The sequence below is a fragment of the Chiloscyllium plagiosum genome, chromosome 11 (assembly GCF_004010195.1).
Source record: "Chiloscyllium plagiosum isolate BGI_BamShark_2017 chromosome 11, ASM401019v2, whole genome shotgun sequence".
Taxonomy (NCBI): domain Eukaryota; kingdom Metazoa; phylum Chordata; class Chondrichthyes; order Orectolobiformes; family Hemiscylliidae; genus Chiloscyllium; species Chiloscyllium plagiosum.
Window position 1 is genome coordinate 48440720 of NC_057720.1, and position 16407 is coordinate 48457126.

At 37.7% G+C, this 16407-nt stretch overlaps 1 protein-coding gene across 6 annotated transcripts in view; it reads right to left on the reverse strand.

The window, feature by feature from the left end:
• The window catches only part of nfia (nuclear factor I/A), a 677405-nt gene that overhangs the window by 552206 nt on the left and 108792 nt on the right, over positions 1–16407 (reverse strand). The window contains exon 1 of one of the 6 annotated variants that reach the window (XM_043699273.1): positions 11878–11893. The exons of the other annotated variants lie outside the window; for them this stretch is intronic. The gene's annotated coding sequence lies outside the window, so the exon portion shown is untranslated. Of the gene's footprint in view, positions 1–11877; positions 11894–16407 lie in introns of those variants that run through there. 6 annotated transcript variants of the gene reach the window in all.

Sequence of the window (16407 nt, forward strand, 5' to 3'; positions counted from 1 at the left end):
GTTTGCAAACCTCCAGTCTTCTGGCACCTCACTTGTGACTATTGATGATACAAATATCTCAGCAAGAGGCCCAGCAATAATTTCTCTAGCTTCCCACAGAGTTCTAGGGTACACCTGATCAGGTCATGGGGATTTATCCACTTTTATGCATTTCAAGACATCCAGCACTTCCTCCTCTGTTACAACTCAATGAAGAACCAAATCCAGATAAATCGGAATTTGGTATTCCTCAAAATTAAATTGGATAATGGAGGAACTTCTCAAAAATTGGGACAAATTATTGAGTTGCCTTCAAGAAGAATATTGAAATGACCTGAAAGAGTTATTGCAATCACACGGAGAGCTATGTGGGAATAAGCTGGGAAGTACTAACATAATTACGCTTTATGAAAATATAGGAAATACTGTTCCAATTAAGCAACATCTTTATAGACTTAGCCCTCTAAAATTGGCACTGATTCAAAAGAGATTAAAAACATACTCAAAAACAAATATAATTGAAGTGAATTGCAGTGAATGAAGCTGACACATAGTGATGGTACCAAAACCGGATGGAACCCAACATTTATATATTAATTATTGTAAAGTCAATGCAATTACTAAATTTGATTTGTATCATAATACACATTTGGAAGACTGTATTGAGAAGGTGGGATAAACAACTTATAATTTGAAGCTGGATTTAATCAAAAGATATTAGCAGGTGCCTTTGTCTCAGACAGCAAAGGAAATTGTAGCTTTCGTGATACTAAATGGACCTTACCAGTTTAAAGTGATGCAATTTGGTATTCAAAATGCATCAGCTACATTTCAAAGACTGACTAATAAAATAATTTTGGGATTATCCAGTTGCACGATGTACACAGACAATCACACGAGGAAGAAACATTTAGAGTATCTATCGGAATTGTTCAATTGACTTCAGTAGGCAGGCTTGGTGATAAATCTGGCAAACAGTATGTTTGCAAAAGCCCAAGTCACATTTTTGGGCCATATCATTAGACATGGACAGATGGTCCCATGAGATGTGAAAATCAAGTTAGTGGGGAGTTTCCCATACCATCAAAGAAGAGCAAAGTACCATGATTCCTGGGTTTTTATTGAAACTTCAAATGAAATTTTCACAGCATGGTTGCTCACTGACTGACTTGTTGAAGAAGTCCAGAAAATGTCAGAAGGCATTTGAGATCCTGAAAGCGGTGTTAACCACCGCCCCAGTGTTAGCCATATCTAATAACACAAAGCCATTTAAGGTGACACTTGATGCAAGTGATGTGGGTGCTGGTGCTATACTCTTGCAAGAAAACGGTGGGAAGAAGGAAAGACCTATTGGGTATTTTTCCCGGAAAGTTGAATATTCATCAACAGAAATTTTTCACAATTGAGAAGGAGAAATTGTGTTTGAGATTGGCATTGCAACATTTATGTTGCAACTAACATGTCTGAGACAATTGTATATATTGATCATAGCTCCTTAGGTTTTTAGAAAAATACCAAGCTGTTTAGATGGAGTTTATTGTTACAGCCTTTTAATTTGAAAATTATGCATGTGGCAGTACGAGAGAATGTAATTGCCGATGTGTTGTCTGGTTTTGATATTTTCCTAGAGTTTCATTGGGACTGTGACCAGTAGGTCCAGCTCCAATGGGGATCATTGTTACTCTAGTACTACAAATGCACAGAAAACTGGCGGAGGAAAGATATACCAGCAAGCCGAGTAGCAGCTCTAACCTTCAGGAGTTGCTGACCAATCTGAATTGAAAGTCCCCTCAGCAAGTACAGGAGTATAATAGGGCTAGAGTCTATCCTCCTCTATGCCATTTCTTCCAGATGAGGGAAGTGTATTGCAGTTGCAGACTGAGTCTGTCCTTGTACACTGTCACAGAACAGTGTCATCTGCTGGAGTGAGACCTGTGACCTGATGAGGTATATGACTATCCTGTCCCAGTGGCCATCAATGTGGCCACTGTGTTAAACCTTTATATAACTGGCTGTTTCCATGGGGACCTCTCAATCAACAACCACAAATATCTCAAGGGTGTTATTGATGCAATTTGATCCAGATCACACAACTTCATGTTTACTTGTAACGAGGTCAGTGCTGCTTCCCAGGCAGTGGGCTTTGCCAACTTTGCATCCTTCAGTTGCAGAGCATCATAGACTGTACATACAGTGTGGGCAGAGCACCATATCATAATACAGCTGACTTCATTGTCAGAAAAGGGTTCTATTCGAACAATGTCCACGTCATTTGTGATCATCAGTGCCACATCCTAAAGGACTGTGCCAGATACACTGGAAGTTGCCATGATGCCTATCCCTTGAAAACTCCCATGGTTGCACTTCAAGGGCCACATGTCTTAACAGGTTGGCTACTGGGAGTCAAGTTATTCTCTTCAATCATGGCTGATGAATCTATTATGAAACCCCTGACTGAGGCTAGGGGTAGCTACAATGTTACCCATTATTCCACCTGAGCCATAATGGAGCAGATAATCGGCCTCTTGAATGTGAGATTCCAATGCTTGGATTAGTCCGGATGGGGGTCCGTGCAGTACAGGTGAAACGGAGTGAGCTGGATAATCTTTCATGCTGTGCTCAGGAGCAGGTAAAGAGGGAAATATAATGGATGCTGAAGATTTGGGACAGCAGCCAGAGTCTGCTGAGGAGGAAGATGTGGACGTTGCACAGGAAGAATAGCACATCCTGATAGAGCAGTGCAGGGTCAGGCATAACAAGCCAGCCAGGATGTAAGTGACACCTGAAAACATATAGCGCTGGTGGTAGAAATCCCAGAAATTCCTGGCAGTGCCAAACTGCTGCAGGTGAGCACAAGATTGCATGACAGCAACATCATAGAAGTGTGTGCTTAATTTAAACCCTGAGATTGACTTTGAGACAACATTTGGAAAATTTCAGTCATTTAGCTTTATCTTGCCTGCTCTATTCTAAATGGAATGTTACATAAACAAGGATTTTGTTTCCAAAGTATCCTACCAGAGTGTGGGATCACCTTTATATTATGTCCACTTGACAGTGGGTGGAATTGTCTTCGTAATAATAGTTGTCTCGCTTAATAAATAACAGGAATGTGGCAGATTTTTGTTTAAACTAAAACCTAAATATATTGTGTTTGCTATTTTATGATGTTCTGGGAACATAAAAACACCAGTGAAACTTACAACAATTGCGTGGGAGTAAAAAGGGTGACAAAAGATTGGCTGCCCATTATACATTCCACTCAGTTTATTTTTCCGAAGAGCTGGAAGTCACACCCGTTGTATTTTACAGATTGGAATAGGGATGTTGGGTTCCTTGTTCCTTATCAAGCTGAAACCTTTTCCCAATTCGACCCATATATTTAACAAACAGTTTATTTTTCAAACACTTATTCATTACCCTTTTAAAAATGTTCTTAGTTTGGTAGTATTCTCCATGAGTCAATATTGCTTTTCATAAAACTCTTTTTCTAAGATGACTCTTTGCTCTTTTGGCAATAACTTTAAATTTATGATCTTCATTTGTTGACTCACTGACCAGTGGAAATAATTCTTTCCTGCTTTACCTTATAATTAGCCATAATTCTGAACATGCTCATCATATGTCATTTTAACATTGCCTGAGCTTGGTGCAAGCTTCTCTACACATGTTTTCCAAGCCTGGAACTATTTTGGGTAATCCCCTCTGTAGGAAGTAGGATGCTCAAACTTAAACAATAAATTCCAGTTGTGGCCCAAACAATGACTTGTGCAGGGTAGTATTTGGCTTTGTACTCAAATACTGCTAAATATTAATAAAAACTTTACATATCTTTTGACAGCATCTCCAACTTGTTCAACTACTTTAAATTTATTTTAGTGTAAAACTATGCTCTGCTTCTCTATTCCCATATTGTTTTCAGATTTTATCAGAATGTATATTCCCTCTCTAATTTGTTTTCCTGGTATGATTTTCAATGGTCAATGTTACTGACTTATCATTAATCTCTTGTATATTTTGAGACTATTCCATAGTTTAATGTATTTTATATACATTGAAAGGACAATGATTCTAACACTAATTTCCATGACACTGAAGTTTAAAGAAATTCATTAATCCATACATTGTGGTCTCTTATCCTTTAGTCAACTTATTATGCTGGCATATTTGCTATCATACTTTGCTTTTCAAATTTTAAAATCAAATCTCCAATGAGACATCTCAACAAGCATCATTTGACAATGGATATATGAGATTTCTATTGTATTGCATTTATCCATACACATTTTCTCAAAGATAATTAACACTTGTGTCAGATATGACTGACCCTTTACTTCTGCATATCTACTTCACTGACTCTTTTTTCTGAGCAAGAGGATCGCCGCAATTATGGTACTAAATGTTTATCCATTACTAATTTTAAGTTTAGTGATAATACAGTTTGTCTTTTTCATCATTTTTGGACAGGAATACAATGTCAACAAATTTCCAGTCTTCTTGCAAATTTTGCACAAGAGAAGACTGCTGAAAAATTATATTACTCTTTACTACTCAGGTGAATTGGACAATTAGATGAATATTTTTTCCCTGTACCTTCTTCCTAGAAAGTAAGAAGTAGAATACGTTGCCTCTCCACTATTCAATATCCTGGGGTCACCAATGACAAGAAACTTAGATTGGCCAATCAGTTCAATACTGCAACTTCAAGAGCAAGCTTTCCTGACTCTCCAAAATGTTTCAACCATCTACCATGATCCCCCAACAAACAAGTCAGGTGTGTGACAGAATATTCTTCATTTGACTGAATGAATGCAGCTCCAACTACATTTAAGTAGCATATTACCATCAAGTTCAAATCAGCCTGCTTAATTGTCGCATCATCCACCAACTTTAACAGCCATAACTCTCCAGCAGTGTGCAATGCTGACAGTATGTACCAGCTACAGCAGCAACTTATCAAGACTTCTTTCTTGAATCTAAAAACCCATGATCTCTGCCATATTTGAGGGACAAAGGCAACAGTGCCATTGGAACACCATCACTTCCAAGTTTCTTTCCAGGTCATGCACCATTCTGATGTGGAAATATATTACCCTTTTGTTAGATTTAATGCTTGAAAATCTTGGAGTGCTTTTCTGAACACTACTTTGGTGTATCTGTATCACATGGAAAAAATAACTTAGTAATAAAACTTTTTAAATTCATTCATTGCTACAAGTTTTGTATTTATTAGTCATCACTAATTGCACTGGAAAAAGTGATGGTGAGCCTTCATGAACCACTACAGTCCAGTGGGCAGAGCAGACTTGAATAATCATCCACGTTGTTTGGGTCAATGCCTGTATTGTAACTATACTGGAATGGTTTGGTTTGTGGCATAGCTCGATTTATTGAACCAAGTCTTCAATAGTACAACCATGATGTTGCCAGGGCATTCTGGTTTGCTGCGACCATTTTTTATTTTCAAATGGAGTAAATCGTATTGGCTGAATACACATTTGTGACTGTAGGATTTCAGGAAGAGGCCAAGCTGGATTAAAATAATAAAACAAAGAACTGTGAATGCTGGAAATCCAGAACCCTTCAGAACTGATGGTAGCTAGGAAAAGGTAGTATTTGGGTAAATAAAAGGGGTTAGAGAGGGAAAGGAGTACATTATAAGTGGAAATGGCCTAGAGGGGAAAAAAGGCACCTTGGTAGATAATGGCATGGATAATGGCAAGCCTGGGAGAAAAAAAAAAGCTGATAATGGTGACCATAAATGAGTGAAAATAAGTTGGTTGTGCTGAAAGCAGTCCAGGTCATGACAGGATGTTGGGGCGCGTTAGGCCATAGAAAAAAAGGTTTTCAGGTTGTAAAATTATTGAACTCAATATTGAGTATTAAAGCTGCAGGGTCCCCAAATGGGAAATGAGATGCTGTTCTTCCAGGTTACCCTGAGTTTCACTGAAACAATAGCAGCAGCTCTGCGGAAAGTTAACTCTGCTTTCTCTCCATAGGTGCTGCTCAACCTACTGAGTTTCTCCAACAATATCTGATTTTAAATAATGTTATTTTGGACATTTTACTCCATCTGCATTAGAATTATAATCCTTTTTCTGTTATTTAATTGTTTTGACTGAAAGACCTCACAAGTCTATCAGGTTTTCTGAATTTTCAAAAAGTTGCCTGCTGTCAAAAGACCTAGTTATGGAAGAATGTGATGAAAAATGGATGGTTTCTGTCTCCATGGCAATTGGCAAAGAAAGTGATGAGAAGCATTGACAAAAAAACAGAAGATCAAAGGATGTCATTTTCCCAGCAACCAAATACTGAATTCTCCTTGAGGCCTCACTGGTCCTCTTCAGCTGTCAAGGATTTGTGAAATGATAACCAACAACAAGTGCTATTTGTGTTTTACATTGACCTTAATTGTGACCTTCCTGCAGAGAAGCAAAATACATGTGACTTACATGCAGTAAAAAAGTGTTACAAACAGAACTAACTTATTTAACAGTTTTGACAGTGAGAACAGACAAATTCACCTCAAGGTATCCAAATGCTTTCCCCGAAGCCACTTCATCAAAAATAATGCCGTACTGCTCAATAAATAAGTGTACTTTGTAAGATTGTTATTTCCAATGATTTTATGAATGGGTAGAATATATTTTGACTTGCAGAATTAACAAAAAAAATGCTTAGTGCTTTATATATTACTTCTGTATTAGAGGATTGTTTCATTTTTCTCTTGACCCATTATATAGAAACAGAGTATTGCCATTCGTATACCATTTTTTCCATATCATCACAAATTGAATGAGTAATGTGACAGGTGTGGTTCAGCAGGTAGTGCTATGTCTCTGAACAAGAAAATATAATCTGACACTAAAGACCAGATTGTTTAACCTTGGTGGTAATCAACTGGTAGAAACAATTATTTGGGATAGCATTAGTAGTCAACGTGGAAAATAATGGGCTGATTATGAAGCGCCAGCAAGATTGTTTTAAGTAGAGATCATGTTTAAGTAACTGTTTGAAATGTTTTGAAGAGATAACAGAACATTGCAATGAGAGTTACACTGTGGATATTGTACAACATGGATTTCCAGAAAGCATTTGATACAGTGCCACACAAAACTTGAGAAACAATATAGGTCATGGTAAAAAAAAGGGACTGTAGCAACGTGATATGAAATTAGCTGAGTGACAGGAAAAAGACAGTAATGGACATTTTGGGACTGGAGGTTGGTTTGTAGTACAGTTTCCCAGAGATTGGTATTGGGAGCCATTGTATCCTTCTGTGAAAGCTTTACTGCAGTCATTAGAGATAACGCCAGTATATAGTACAGATTATGTTGCTGAATAAAGAAAGATCTCAATGGATGTCCACCTGCATCTCATAATAAGATACAATTATAAGGAAAAGAAGCAGGAGTATACTGTTTGAACAATTGGGCCCGATTTGCCATTCGTTAACTTCAAGGTTGATCTGATCGAGCCTTTCCACTTTCCTTCTCAATAAAACTACCTAACTCAGTCTTAAATATATTCAATGACCAAGATTCCACTGCTGTCTGTGGAAGATAATTCCTAAAACTAATGTCTTTCATAGGAGAAATTCCTTAAGACTTAGATCCCTTATTTTCAAACTTTTCCCTCTTTTTCTAGATTCTCCCATTAGAGAAAACATCCTCTTAACATCTCTTTTAAGTCAAGTTCCCTCAGAATCTTTTATGTTTCAATAAGATCATCTCTCAAACTCTAATGAGCCCAACTTTTCCTCAGAAGACAAGATCTTCTTCCTACTACTACTCATTTCAGATCATTATTTTGGGTGGGTTTAGGATAGACATTGGGGAAAATATATTATTGGTATTGGTCACACCTTGTTACCTCCACTTCCATGAAGTAGATCAGTCTCCTGATAGGGAAGTTTAGCTTACAATTTCTGTTGTGTCTGCAATAGAATTAAGGAGATATTTCCACCATACCCATTTTGCTGCTCACTGACTAAAATTTGCCATAAAATAGGGAGAAAGTCTTAATCTTCAAATGCCATTATTACATCATGATTTATTTGCTGTTTGGTTAAATAATATGAGAATCGCTAGAACCAAGAAATCAAAATTAGGTCTAAAACCTGTCCAGCTTTATTTTGCATTTTCAGGCTGGCAATTTTGACCAAAGCTCTTGCGTTCTTTCATCAGGTTTTTGTCCTTGTTCTTTTCTTTCCTCTCCCTCTCCTGCTCTCCACATCACCTTGCCTCTCTCCCATTTCAAATACAGTACCCATCATTTACAGTGGACATGGTCAAGCAAATGCGATTTATCTGTTACTCGTAATAATTAGCAAACGCTTAACAGACATTATGGCAGATGATTAGCCTTAAATCAGAGTGCCATCGTTTTTCATAAGACATTATAATAAAAGTGTTAGGAATATTGATAAGCTGTATGGGCTAACAGAAAGTATGTATGTAAGCAACTTTGAATCAAAGGCCACGTTAAGTGCTTCTGAAACATAAAAATACATTTAGACAAGAAAAATATTGTATTTTTATGTCATTGTTTTCATAAAAGAACCTGTTTGAGATTACAGCTGAATCAGTCTTGTTTTATTGATAAACACAGCCAGTGTGACTGCGAATAGATTTCAAAAGTACCTACAAAATGCTTTGGTCAATTTCAAAGTTTCTAAACCAGCACCTTTATAACTGTTAGAAATCGCCTTTTAATAAACTGTTATAAAATGCATTAAAATATTTGTTCATGTCAAGTAGCAATGGACTGGCAGCCTAAAAATGACATGGAAACATGCTTGATTTGCATTAAATAGCTAAAATGCTGATCAAGGTTTAAGTAATGCCTTTGAAACTGACAGCAAATAGTTAGTGCTATGTGTCTGATCTACGTGACTATCTGGGATAACTGGGGATGGCAAGGACAATCCTCGGAATTGGAGTCCTCAAGACTAACTGATCAACCTACTTTCTCTTGCTATCTTAGTCTTCATTTTCCCCTGAATGAGGGGTGGCTTCTATCAGAAACTCCAAGATAATACTCATTGTTGCTTCCTTTAAGAGCAGCAACTGATCTTGCTGCTGTTGACAGTTATTGATTTTCCTGTACCACATTTTAGTTGAGAGCTAACATCACCAATGATTTCCTGTCCCATTGACTCCAAACATCAGTGCCTGACCTCTAATAGCTCCTTCTGATATTTTCTGGAAGAATATTTGTTTAAACTTAACAAGACCTTTGCAAGCAATGATCTTATTCTGGATCACTGCATTGCTTTTACAGTTCTGAATCTGGTACCAACTAAATAGCCCTCATCATTAACCCATAACTTGGTCTATCCATTTAAGTTTTCATGTATTTAATTTAATTTGCTATCCCTTTAATTCAGTAGCTTAATTTTCTTCAAGTATCTCACGTGTTTCCATGAAAAAAATATCATCTACCAATACCTCCACAAGTTTTTTTTTCTGGAAATAGTTTCCCTTTTCCTTCCATTGTCTTTGGTAAATTCTCCCCCACAATGATGAATATTTGACCACTCCTGCTAATCTTTCCTTGATTGGTTAAACCTCTGTTACATTTAGTGTTTGCAAAATGCCTTAGGATGTGTTTCTGCATCAGTGAGACTGTATAAATGAAAAATACTTATTTTAACCTCACCTACATGCTTCCTCACCATGAGGTAAACTAAACTGCCCTACACTGTCAGCGTTGAGCTGTGGTTGAAAAGAGCATATATTATAAGTCAGGCAATAGTATTCTAACACCAATTCTCTGACCCCCCCATTCTCGCTGAATGAGTTTCCATATTGGTACTGTAACTTAGCTGAATAAACTTATCTGTTTATATTTTTTGCTTTCCAGTAATGAATCTAAATAATTAGACTTACTGCTTCAATGATGTTTGCCAAGGATATAATCCATAAACCTTCTAACTGCCAATGTTTACGTATTCTTAAGGCTGTCTGGTTCAGCACTGGCCCCTCAAGTAGATAAACTGAAAACTTCAAGTAACCACTTCACATTTCTACTTCCCTAAAATGTTGCAAAAGATAGTTTCAGTGTTCTGTATGAGTGTGCATTGTGGTATACATAAACCAATACAGTTAATGCTAAAACCTGGGCAAAGTTTTAACCTGAAGGAATATCTGGCTAGGGTATGGACAGGAGCAGAATGCAGTAATGAAGACCTCAAGAGCGATGGGTTGCCTATTAATGTATAGTAATCTCTCAACTGGAATGATATTTCAACAGTTTTACGATTAATGCTGTATTCATTGGTTTCTATGGTTTCTTGAAACGTATCATTGAAAGCAAGGCAAAGGCAAATCAACAATTGAGGGGACTGATTTGAAATAGAATCACTACAATAAATATTCAGTTTCCATAGTTGTTTCTGAATTACAACTGGAAAGGGTTCATTCACTGTACCTTTGTTAGGAATTTACCTTCTATACTGAGACATTTTCTGAATAATAACATATCTGGATGACCAGTGCCTTGACTACCGCAGACTCAGATGAAGAATATTTTGACCACCAGTAATAACACTGCCAGCAATGAAAGCCTTGCTATTTGGGGGCCTGCAGTTTGACATTGAAGAGGGTCTAGCATAAAGTAGAACAGAAAAAGAGTACAGCCTACAGTACTACCACAACACAGGGTGTACAGACAGAGTATGAGTTTCTTTGTCTTTCAGTTTTAGGAAACTCAGGATGTTGTGTCATGTGATGGCAGCCATTTACAGCCTCCTATAAGATAACCTAGTGGCCATGCATTAACTGAAGTTATTGATGTCATCACTTCCAGGATTCTGCCAGAGATATGCCCAGGATCTTTAAGTCGGTGGGTTACAAATGCAGATGACAAGCAATTGATTTTTTGGGGGCTGAAAATTATGTAAACATCCCCTGTGATGACACCAGTGAGAATAAGTGAGTTTTCATTTTTGGTTGGCTTCCCCAAGGTATGTCATTCACTGTGCACATGCAGCAGTCTCAAACCCCAGACTAAGCAGGCAAATTTGGGAACTATAAGGGTTCCTCTCCATCAATGTGCAGCTTGTGTGAAAGCACAAAAAGATGTTTTTGTGTGTGTAAAATGTTCCCAGAAGCTGCCATGATTCTGTCATTTTTCTGCAGTGAAGCTCTCTGAGCTCTTTGGAACTGGATGCAGTCTTAAGCAGTGGCTGCAGAGAAATGAGGACTATTTACTTCAAATAGAGCTCATGACATTTGTCAGAAACCCAACCAATGAAAGTACAACCACACTACAGTGAATGCCAGAAAACCACCAGATGTATGAATGAATAAGCAAAGTGCTGTAGATGTGTATCAGTACTTCTGAAGATCAGGAGGTAACTTTCAATGTATTAACCAGAGTATCCACAATGGTCATGATGTATTGTGTTCTGCACATTGTTGCATAGTGAAAACCAGAATATTGAGCACAATACATTTGTTGAGATTGAGGAACAGGAGGAAGAGGAAGAACAGGAACTCGTTGGTCACATTGCTGCCTAGGCTGCAAGATTTATGGAGGTTACCATTAGACCAAAGTCAATATTGTATATTATGTGCATCAATCACTCTTCCTGCAACCAACTTCAATAATGACAATGTGGGAATCTGCTATCCCACTGACAATGCCACAGGCACACAGCAATCATGAAATTAATCAACTATTCCATGCACATCTTATCAATTAGCCCCCATTAAATCATGCCCTTCCATTCATCAAAAAAAACAATTAAAGAGTGAGCTTTCACTCAACAACCACAAATTGGAAATCAAACTTAAGCGATTCTACAAAATAACTGAAATTAAACAATGTCACTTTTTTTTACACCCACATTCATAAAATTGTGCAATTACATGTCTTTTTTTTAAACTCACATACATAGTGAATCCTCTATGCCTCAATACAGATGGAGACAGGCTGCTCAGATTTCTGTTCCAATTGCTGAGATGCTCTTGGCCAATGACCTCTGGGCTTTAACATCCAAGGACCCTGTTAAATTCTGCTCTATTTGTACCAATGGAAGGATAGACTCAATCATTGAACATGAGTACTGACTCAGGTGTGAATCAGCTGTTGAGAAGTGAAAGATTTCAGTGAAGTATCTATTTCCATTTCACCTTTTGCTAATCTTTGTCTCATCAGCAACTTAATTCCTTGCTAGCACTTTTCTGGGAAGCTGTTTGTACAGATAAATGCAGCACTTGAAGGCTGAGGATATGCTAGCTATCTTTAAGGTAATGGACATATTGGCATTCAGTGCCGGTATGGCTGTTTGTCAATGTGTGCACGGACTCATTTGATTGCCATGCATGAACCTACTTGGAGTTAGCTATTCTATCCATTTAAGCAACATCCTGGGATATCAACATACTCATACTTGAGCTGCTCTCTTCATTTCTCTCCAATTGTGATCAGTGTGCTTGTAAAGCATGTCAGTGCATCACAACTTTTCAGCTGTTCTTCACTGATTATTCATTCCATCATTGTCACTGAGGTACACAGATTAGCAGACCTAAGAGAGGGTTACATTTTCCAGCACAGGCTCTCCACAGCTGTCCCTGCCACCAGCATTTGGTCTTGTTTACTTATGATGTGAGAGTCACCAGGTGGAAATCTAGCTATTCATCTTGCTGTTCCTATGAAAGTGTGAGGATCGGAGTTGATGCATCTGTGATGATGCACCTTCGAGAATGAATTAGCTCCTCTGAGGATTTGCCATTCATGAGATGCATGTCATTCTGCTTCGTGGGCGGTGAGTGAAAGAAAAGTATGAATTAGTACTGGCACGGTAAAAATGTTACTGCTTTTCATTATGAAGATCAACGTATTCCATTTTGCTTTTGAAATCAAACCAATATGAGTGCATCTTTTATCACAAATGGATCATTGATACTACATTATATCACTAAATGGCTGGGAAGTCTTCACCTCCAATGAACAGAGAGAGATCAACACCAGCGACCATCAGCAATATCTCCACTGATGCGAAGGGCTGAGAGCTCTGTGGAGAAACACCTTCAGTTCTCTCCTGTGCATTTTCTGTTCTCTTTAATGGGAGGAAGAGCAGAGCACTGAGGGACATTAGAGTATTTACAGTAGAGAAAAGGCTATTCCATCCAACAACTTCATATTTGTTATTCCATATGAGCCTTCCCCTACTATTCTTCATCTAAACCTTAGCTCAACTTTGTGACTGTCTCAGATCATCTGTTACTTGTCATGACAATGAATCATAGCCTTAAATCACTGACAGACATATTGAGCTTTTCAGCAAGATCTTTTCTTGCTAAAATGAAAAAGGACATCTAAGCCAATGATGTTTGGAAATGCAAATTGTGAGGATGCATTCATCACTCCTGAACCCTGCCTCTTTTTCAACTGTGAACATTTTCTCTATGTCTCTTCTAACATATACTACCACAATTTTTAAACAACTGTCATGGTTCACCTCTTAGTATTCTTGATTTCAGAGATAAGAGCCCCAGCCAGTTTGTCAATCTTTCTTATAGTTTCTTAGTAATTTTCTCCCCAGTGATTTTTATACTTTATTTCAATGGCTTTACATTTGTTGTTTCTCTAGAAACAAGAATATTGACTATTGACTGTGACCTGATAGAAATCTTCAAAACTTATGAAAGTGGTATGGTTACTGTAGGTGATGTGTTTATTTGTATTCTAGATCACTCTGCCTCTTCATCTTCACTTCGACACTTACTTTCCAAGGACTCACCTCCTTATTCTGTACAAGGTCTACTGGTAGGGATGCAGAGATCAGTGTTTAGGCCGCAGCTGCTCTCAATACATATTAACAATATACGTGTAATATTTCCAACTTTGGTGACAATACAAAATTGTGAGTATGAGCGGTGAGGAAACTGTAGAGAACCTTCGGGATAACTCAGACAAGTTGAATGAGTGGGCAGATGCAATATAGCATAAATAAGTGTGAAGTTGTCTACTTTGGTGGGAAAAAGCGAATGGTGTGGTGTGATATAAATGCTAATAGATTGGGGAAAGGAATCTTGGTATATTTGTATGATGCTCATTGAAAGCAAGCTATAGGAAGGTAAATGGTATGTTGTCTTTCATTGCAAGAAGGTTGAGTACAGAAGCAAGGAAGATTCACTGCAGCTGTACACAGTCTTGGTAACACTACCGCTGGAGTATTGTGTATTGTTTTGGTCTCTTTACTTAAGAAGATATATAATTACCATACAGGGGAGTGCAACAGACTAATTCCTGGGATGGTAGGTGTGAAGACAGATTGGGTCAACTGGGCCTGCATTCACTCAGATGTAGAAGAATGAGTGGGGATCTTATAGAAATGACCAAAATTGTGACAGGATTGTGACTGGCAGGGATGATTTCTTTTGAGGTGAGGGTTCTAGAGCAAGGGGTCAAAATCTCAAGATCTGTTATAGGCCATTTCACATTGAGATGAGGAGAAATTTCTTCACTCAGATGGTAGTGAACCTATGGAATTGTCTACCACAGAATTCCATGGAGGCGATGTCACTGAATACAGCTGAGAAAGGAAAAAAAAATTTATAGAACCTAAAGGTGTCAAGGCATATCGGGACAGCATGAGTGACAATCATTGAGATGAGTGATTAACCATGATCATGTTAAATGGAAGAGCAGGCTCAATGGGCTGAATGGCCTGTTCTTGCTCTTAAATCCTATGTTTTTCTCGTGAAACTGTGTATGGCACATTTTGAAGAAAAGTTTTGTTAAACAATTGCCTCAGTGATCATTAAATACAATATTTTGTTTAAATGATGTTCAGGAAATGCATGAGGTGTCACAAATCAGTAAAGAAATATTAAATAAAGTTACAGTAAAGTCATTAACAATAATACCTTTTGGCTGCTGGTCATCATATTTGTGATTTATGATTGGAGAATTTCATCATCCATTACCCTAAAAGCCAATGACACTATTTATATAATGTCATAAAATAAATAACAATGCTTGTGCCAAGTTTTGTCATGGTATATATTTTACAAGAATTCCTTATAACCATATGTTATAATAGCAACAGAATACACGTTAGCATGCTGCAAATTTTAAAATGCAGTAAACTCACATTACAGCCTGTGCAGTACTTTAACACACCACAGTCTCTAGTGCCCTGTGATATATTGTTAGGCCTTGATACCTTGCATACAGAGGCTCAATGACACACTGCTGCATTCCAGTATACTGCAGCACAAATATACATGCTTCCGATTGGGTGCCATATCAACAATATGGTGTCTTGGTGAGTAGTACACTGCAATTTGACTAAAGGACTAAACTGGGCAGAAGGAAGAAAATAGGAATTTGCGTTTATATAGTACCGTGCAATGTCTAAGGATAGGTTGTGATTGGAGGAGAATATGCAGATGGTGTTATTTCATCTGCTCTTGGCCTTGTCACATACTGGGCTAGGCTAGCATTGAGGATAGAGGTGTTTCTGGAAACTCCTCTTGCTGTTAGCTGTTTAATTGCCTACTGCCAATTGCCATTAAATGTTCGAGGACTATCGAGCTTCAGTTCAACTCAATGGTTGTGGTATTACTTTTAGCTTGTCTATGTAATATTTCTTCTACTCTTTAACATACATGGTTGTGTTCCAGTATTGTAGCTTTACCAGATTATGTTTCTTTTTTTAAAAAAAATCATACATGGGGTGTGAACATCACTGGTTAAGTCAGCAACTATTGCCTATAGAACAGTTAAGAGTCAATCACATTGTCTGGAGTCACACGTAGGCCAGACTAGGTAGGATAGCAGATTTCTTTCCCTAAAGGACACTTTTGAATTAGTTGGACTTTTATAATAACCAACAATGGTTGCATGGTCACCATCAGCTAAAGCTTTTCTTCATTGAATTCAAAATTCACTATCTACTGTGGTGGGATTTGAAACGATGCCCTCAGAACATTTGACTGAAATTCTGGATTACTAGTCTAATGCCATTACTGCTGTGCCACTGCCACCCCAAAACATGTTGAGCATTGCTCAGAACATATTGTGTTGAATGTCATATAAGTGCTAATGTGAGTGGTAAGGAGGATCCGAAGATGCTATAAAGAGATTAAAAATGTTAAGTGAATGGACAACAAAATGGACTGTAATGTAAAGAAGTATCATTAAGTTTGGTAATGAGAGTAGAAATGCAAAAATAAGTGCAATTTTTAAATGCTGATGCTCGGAAATACTTTGATGCATTCACACAAGATACATAAAGTTAGAAAGCAGGTATAGCAATCAATTAGCAAAGAAATTGCATGTTGACCCCATAGGAAACAAATGCAATTCAAGTGCAAGCAAGTCTTTTTGCAACTGTACAGGACACTGACTAGGCCACACACAGTGCTGTGTAACACTTTATAGAACATAGAACAATACAGCGCAGAACAGGCC